Below are 6,963 nucleotides of genomic sequence, written 5' to 3' on the forward strand. Positions count from 1 at the left end.
AGCGATGCAGACAGAAGCGTGTACAGTATGAGCCAATCAGTGGCAGTAATGACAGAGCATGCGCTGTTACGCAAAAACTGCAATAGAGTGAAGCCACGGAAGTCGAAGCGCGAAGTGGTGAGGGTTCACTGTAATAGGTTTTAAAGTCAGGTAAAGCAAGTCCTCCAACTTTATCTTTCTTCTTGAGGAGTTCCTTGCTAATTCTGGGCTTCTTTCCTTACATAGGAAGTTGTTAGTCAGTTTTTCCACTTCTTCGAAATAAGATGCTCATATTTGTATTGTGATTGCATTTAAAGTAAATAGTGCCTTGGGTAGGGTTGACATCTTTACAATATTGAGTCATCCGATCCATGAGCATGGGATATTTTTCCATTTGTGAAGGCCACTTTTGGTTTCTTGTAATAATGTTCTGTTGTTTTCCTCATTCAGATCTTTTGATTTTGGCTTAGGTATATCCTCTGATATTGTAATTTATGCTTGGCTATTGTGAATGGTACTACCTGCTTAATCTCCTTTTTTTAAATCTTATCTGATGTATATAGTAATGCATGTGTTTTCTGTTTGTTGATCTTGCCTATCTGCTTGGTTCCTCTATCACTCCCACTACTCTTATTATGTTAGACAGGGCTCTCTAGAAAATAAACCCAGAATGCTAATAATTATAGATAGATAGATAGATAGATAGATAGATAGATAGATAGATAGATAGATAGATAGATGATAGATGATAGATAGATAGATAGATAGATAGATAGATAAACACTCTATAAAGCAGTACAAATGGCTCTATGCAACTCATTCCCTTGAGACAGCTGTGAGGCACTGGAAGTCATTCAAGTCTGGAGGGCCACTGGATAGTCCACTGTAGAGCAATTCAGGCTAACTGGCCACAGGCAGCAAACAGCAAGGCATGTAGGTCACCAACAGTCAGCCAAATGACAGCGTGTGGCAGAGCAGGTCTTGAAGGAACCTAAAATTACAGCAACACAGTCCACAGGTTAGGTGTCCCACAGGTAATGTAGCTTGCAAATGGAGGCACAGAACAAGCAAGGCAGCCGCACACTGGTCCTATGCTCAAAGAGCAAGAAACAAGAATTGGCCATGTTGGCATAATAAGCATTAATTATCTCACTTACTGTGGAGCTTTTGAGGTTTCTAATATATAGAACCTTATAATCTGCAAATAATAATAATTTCACTTCTTCTTTCCCCAGATGAATACCTTTGATGTCCTTCCATTGCCTTATTTTATTAGCTAGGACCTCCAGAAGGATGTTGAATAAAAGTGGGAACAAGGGGCATCCTTGTCTGGTCCCGTTTTTTCAGTGTGATTTTTTTTTTCTTTTCTCCATTGATTATTACACTGGCTGTTTGTTTTTCATATATAGTCTGTATTATATTGAGGTAATTTCCTTCCCATCCTATCTTCTTGAGCGTCTTAATTTAGGAATGGGTGTTGAATGTTGTCAAACGCTTTTTTGGTGTTATTGATATTATCATGTGGTTCTTGAGCTTTTTCTTATTAATGTGATGGATAATGTTAATGGACTTTCAGAATCTGAACCATCCCTGAATCTCTGGCATGAATCCTACTTGGTCATGATGAATTATTTGTGTTATATACTTTTGTATTCTATTGACCAATATTTTGTTAAGGATTTTTGCATCGATGTTCACGAGAGATATCAGTCCATAGTTCCCTATTCTTTGGAGATCTTTGCCTGATTTTAGTATTCGTGTTATACTAGCTTCATAGAATGCTTTTGGGAGTTTCCTATTCTTTTCTATGCTGTGGAAGAGCTTGTGTAGAATTGGTGTCAGCTCTTCCCTGAATGCTTGCTAGAATTCTCCTGTGAATCCATCTGGGCTGTGACTTTTTAAATTGGTAGTTCCTTCACGCCTTTATATATCTCTTCTTTTGCTGTAGTTAAGATCAGGTTCTTGATATCTAAATGGGATAATCTGGGGAGGGATGGTTTTCCCAAGCATTTGTACATGTCTTCCAAGTTGCTGTATTCATTTGAGTTTAGACCTTTGTAGTACTGTGTAATTAATCTTTTAATTTCATTAGAATCTGTTGTAATTTCCCGTTTCATTTCTCATCTTGGATATTGATGTCTGCTCCTTCCTATCTTTGGTTGGGTTTGCTCAGTTTTTCAGTTCTGTTAACCTTTCTAAGAACCAGATTTTTACTGCTGTGATTTTTTTTTTTGCACAGTTTCCTTGTTTTCCCACTTATTTATCTCAGCCCCGGTTTTTATTATTTCTTTTATTTTGCTATTAGAGGGATGATTTTGTTGACTGTGTTCTAATTGTTGGAAGCTTTGTGATTGGGTATCAATCACAGCTCTCTTCCTCATTCATATGTGCATTCATCAGTATCAAACATGTTCTGATAACTGCTTTGACTGTATCACATTTGTTTTGGTACATTGTATTCTCATTCTTATGAGTTTCCCAAAGCGTATTAATTTTGCCTCTAATTTGGGCCACTGCCCACTCATTTTGAATAAGAAAGTTGTTCATCCTCCATTTGTTTGCCCTTGTTTTTTTATCTTCCTGTTGTTGGTTTCCAGCTTTACGGCATAGTACTCAGAGAGGGAAGTCTGAGTGACCTCTATATGTTTTAATTTACTCAGGCTTGATTTGTGTACCATCTTGTGGTCTATTTTTGAATATGTGTCATGCACATTTGAAAAGAATGTACATTATTTTGTATTAGGGTGTAGAACTCTAATGTACATTATTTTGTATTAGGGTGTAGAATTCTAAATATGTCTACTAGGTTGAGGTGGCTAACTATAGAGTTTAGTTCTGTAGCCTCCTTGTTGAGCTTCTTTCCCATTGATCTATATTTCTCAGAGAGTAATGTATTGAAGTCACCTACTATGATTATTGAACCTGTGATTTCACTTTTCATCTTTTGAAGAATTTGATTGATGAGTTTCATGGGTCTCTTGTGGGCATGGATATATGTATTATGCTCACTAGCTCTTGATTTACTAAGCATTATACAGTGCCTATCCTTATCTCCTATTAAGAGATGCACCTTGAGATCAATTTTGCAAGAGATTAGGATTGCAACTACAACTTTTTTTAATTGACATTTACTTGGTATACTTTTTGCCAGCCTTTGATTCTAAAACTATTTTTGTCTGAGCTTAATATGTGCCTCTTGCAGATAACAGATTGATGGGTTATTTTTTTCTAATCCAGTCTGCTAGCCTTTTAATGGTTGTATTCAGACCACTGATATTCAGAATTATTACATCCATCCGTTGATTTGTTGTTGTCCTCTCATACTTTTTGTTACTTTTTGTTACTTTTTGTGACTGCCTTTTATTCTCTAGCTGCTCTTATGGTTTTCTTTTTCTGCTCAACGTTGGATAATTTGACCACTATATGCCTTGGTGAATTCTTCTTGGGGTTCAGTCTAATTGGTGTCCTCTTGCCTTCCTGAATGAATGTCTGATTCTCATTCATTAAATTGGCGAAGTTTACTTCAAGAATTATCTCGCTATTTTTTGCTGTTGATTTATTTGTTGTGTCTTTTCTGGTATCCTAATTATTCAAATGCTGTTCCAATTTATAACGTCGCTCATTGTTCTCAAGTTTTCTTCAGCTTTTTTTATAATCCAGTTTGCTTGCCTTTCCGGTTGTTGATGTCTTTGAGATCACTGATATAATTCTCTGCTTCTTCTAGTCTGTTGGTGAGGTCTCTAATCTTGTTAGTTGATTCTGTTTCCTTGTCCCTTAACTCTTGTATTTCCTTTGGTACATGGACTCTATCTTCTCTATTATTTCATCCTTTTTCTATATTGTTTCCCTCATATCCTATATGGCTCTAGGCAGCATTTGGAAGATTTCTTTCTGTGGCAGATCAACATCTGCTTCTTCTATGAATGTCGTTAGATTCAGGTCCTCCTCCAATATTGCAGTCTGTTTCTCTTGCTTTCTTGTAGAGTTTCCTGATGCAAGTTGTTGGCAGTGTGTCACTTTGGCAAAGCTTGGTACCATTTTCCCAGGAGTCAATGAACCCTGAGTTTTCTCTCTGGGAGGCAAGCCAGAATGGTTTTAAGTACTATCTGTAGCCAACTGTGCTGTGGGGATAAGCTCCTTCTCTATCGTATGAGGGTTTTACCTAGGGTCTATACCTAGACTGCAGTGATTATCTATTTGGCGGACAGGTCAGGTGGTCCTTTCATGCAAGGTGGGCAGGATGGCTGCAGGCAGTGTGGGTGGTGCTGTACAGGATGATTGCATGGGAAGCCATGGTGTCATGCGGGTGAGCAGCAGCAGGAAGCGATGGGTAGCAGGAGGGGGCTGGCAGCAGTAATAAAACCATGGGGACAGGCAGGGGAGTTGCTGTGGCTCTGAGCTGGGTTGGCAGGGGAGCTGTGGGCAGACATCAGGTGATTTCCTGCCACAGTGACAGGAGCCACAGGAGGGTGGTAAATCTTGGAGGGGTTTCAGATGCAGTGGCAGGGGCTGCAGTGGCACCGGTGGTTCAGGTTGGGGTAGCCCAGGCACCAGGCTGCAGGTCGCTGGAGGTCAGCAGTGAGTATAGGAGCAGGGAAAGGTCAATCTCCGGGTTGGAAAAGAGCTCCAGGATTCAGAAAGGCTTGATTATCTGACCTGGATTCCCCACTCAGTCTTTCTGTCCCCCAGCTCCACGACCCCCATGGGTCTCCCAAACCATTTACTTCAGTGCCACTGCCAGAAATCTTTAATTTTCTTGATGATGTTTTACAATAAGTCACTGGACTTGGTTTGGCTATTATTATTGACCTTCTCTATTGCCTCTACTCTAACATGTAATCAACTTAAAAAATTGTGATTTAACAAAGTAAATATCAGGAATATAGCAATTTATTTTCTCCCTCTTTGTTTTAATAAATGTATATTTTTTAATATCTGGAATTCTTATTTCACTCTATCAAATTATCTGTTTAATTAATGAGTCATATTTTAATCCTTATTTTGGCTTCTTTAAGGATAACTTGTTTTATATATTTTCTGGGACACATTCAATATCTCACAATTTATGAGATATCTAAGTCTGTGTTGTGTTATTTCTGGTGAATTCTATGCAGGCTACTTTGTAGTCATATGTCTTCTAATTTAACATTATATGGCGCTTGAATATATACATTATTTGAGGATGGCTGACAGTGGCTTTCTCTAGAGACGCTGTGCTTTCACTTCTTTAAAGCAATGAGAGTCATTATCATCTCAGACACTTCAAACTAAATACAAACCTTGATTTTTAAAGATAATTCAAGTATAAAATGTCATACTTTGATTGGTTTGTGGTTATTTTCCCTCTGGAATTTCTTTTCGGGGAAAGGAGAGCTGGTTTTCAGCCCAGTCTTTCCATCTTTTGAAGAAGTTTCTAAAGAGTTTTTTCTGCTGCAACTCATTTTACTCCTCCAATTTACACTACTTTCCTTTTCAAATTTTTTCAGAAACTACATGACTAAGGTAATATATGATAAAGAATTGATGGTACTGAAGGAAGAAATCTGCATTGAAGCATTGGTAAAGCAAGATCCCAAGAATTTCCAGAATACCAACTGAAGTATTTCAACAAACTGATGGTGCAATAGAAGCATCTACTAGGGTATGCAAATAAATTTGGAAGAAAAATACCTGGTCAACCAACTGAAAAAGGTTGATATTTGTGCCCACTCTAAAGACAGTAAACCAATATAATGCAGAAATTGTAGCTCATTATCATCACTATCATAAGAAAGTAAATTGAAGCAGTACATTGACATGGAACTGCCAGAAATTAAGTATGGATTAAGAAGAGGGTATGAAACAAAGAGTATCATTGCTGATGTCTGATGGACAGTTGCTGAAAGTTGAGTGTTCCAGAACGATATTTACTTGTGTTTTATTGACTATTCTCAAAGGTATTCAACTGTATGTATCATAACAAACGCTATGGATAATGTTTCAAAGGAAAGCAATTCCACAACACTAAATTAAGCTCACGTGAAGCCTGCCCATAGCCCATGGGATAGTTGTTGAACAGAACAAGGAGAAATTGGATGAGATAAAATCAGGAAAGGTGTGTATCAGAATTGTATCCCTTTGCCATATTTATCTAGTCTGTATGTTTAGCAAATAATCTGAGAAATTGGATATATGAATAAAAGTGGACATTAGGCTTGAAGGAAGACACATTAATAACCTGCAATATGCAGATACACTCCTTGCTTGCTGACAATAGAGTACATAAAGCACATATTGATGAAGGTCAAAGACTGCAACCTTCAGTATTAATTACTATTCAATATAAAGAAAACCAAAATTCTCACAATTGTACCAATAGACACCATCATTTTAAATGGGAAAAGAAGATTGAAGTTGTCAAAGATTTCACTTACTTCAATAAGCAATCAACTTGACACTCAACAAATGAGATTATGTATAGCATTGGGCAACACTACTACACAAGTGTTGAAGGCCAGTAAGACTCAGCCTTGAAACGGCTGAGAAGTCTCATGACTGAGGTGTCAGTATCTGCTGTTTGCTTCTGTGGCTTGACATTGAGACTAAGAAAAAGAACAAGGACGTATGTGAGTTCTGGGAAAACAGGATGGTTCATTTTCTCAAGGATGCTTGGTTTGGAAAAACATAGAATTGCTGATGTGTATCCAATGTGCTTGCTTAACAGTGAGAAAAATATAACCCCGGGTTGTTTCTGCATGTATAAAAGGACGATGTAGAATAAACTCAGGGCTTCAGTATTCACTGTTGCCCTCCCAATACTTTCTGTCTCTCTTTTTTTCCTTAATCCTCACTCCCCCTTTCAAGACCATTTGACTCTTCGGCAGGCTCCAACACACAAGACCATTTTAAAGTGTTTTTAAAAAAAAGAAAAAGGTATAATTTGAGGACTAAGGTAAATATGACCCAAGCCATGGTATTTTCAATTACCTCATTTTTGTGTGAGGG

The sequence above is a fragment of the Echinops telfairi genome, unplaced genomic scaffold (assembly GCF_000313985.2).
Source record: "Echinops telfairi isolate 266 unplaced genomic scaffold, ASM31398v2 ScPeMD7_18;HRSCAF=68, whole genome shotgun sequence".
NCBI classification, from domain to species: Eukaryota; Metazoa; Chordata; class Mammalia; order Afrosoricida; family Tenrecidae; genus Echinops; species Echinops telfairi.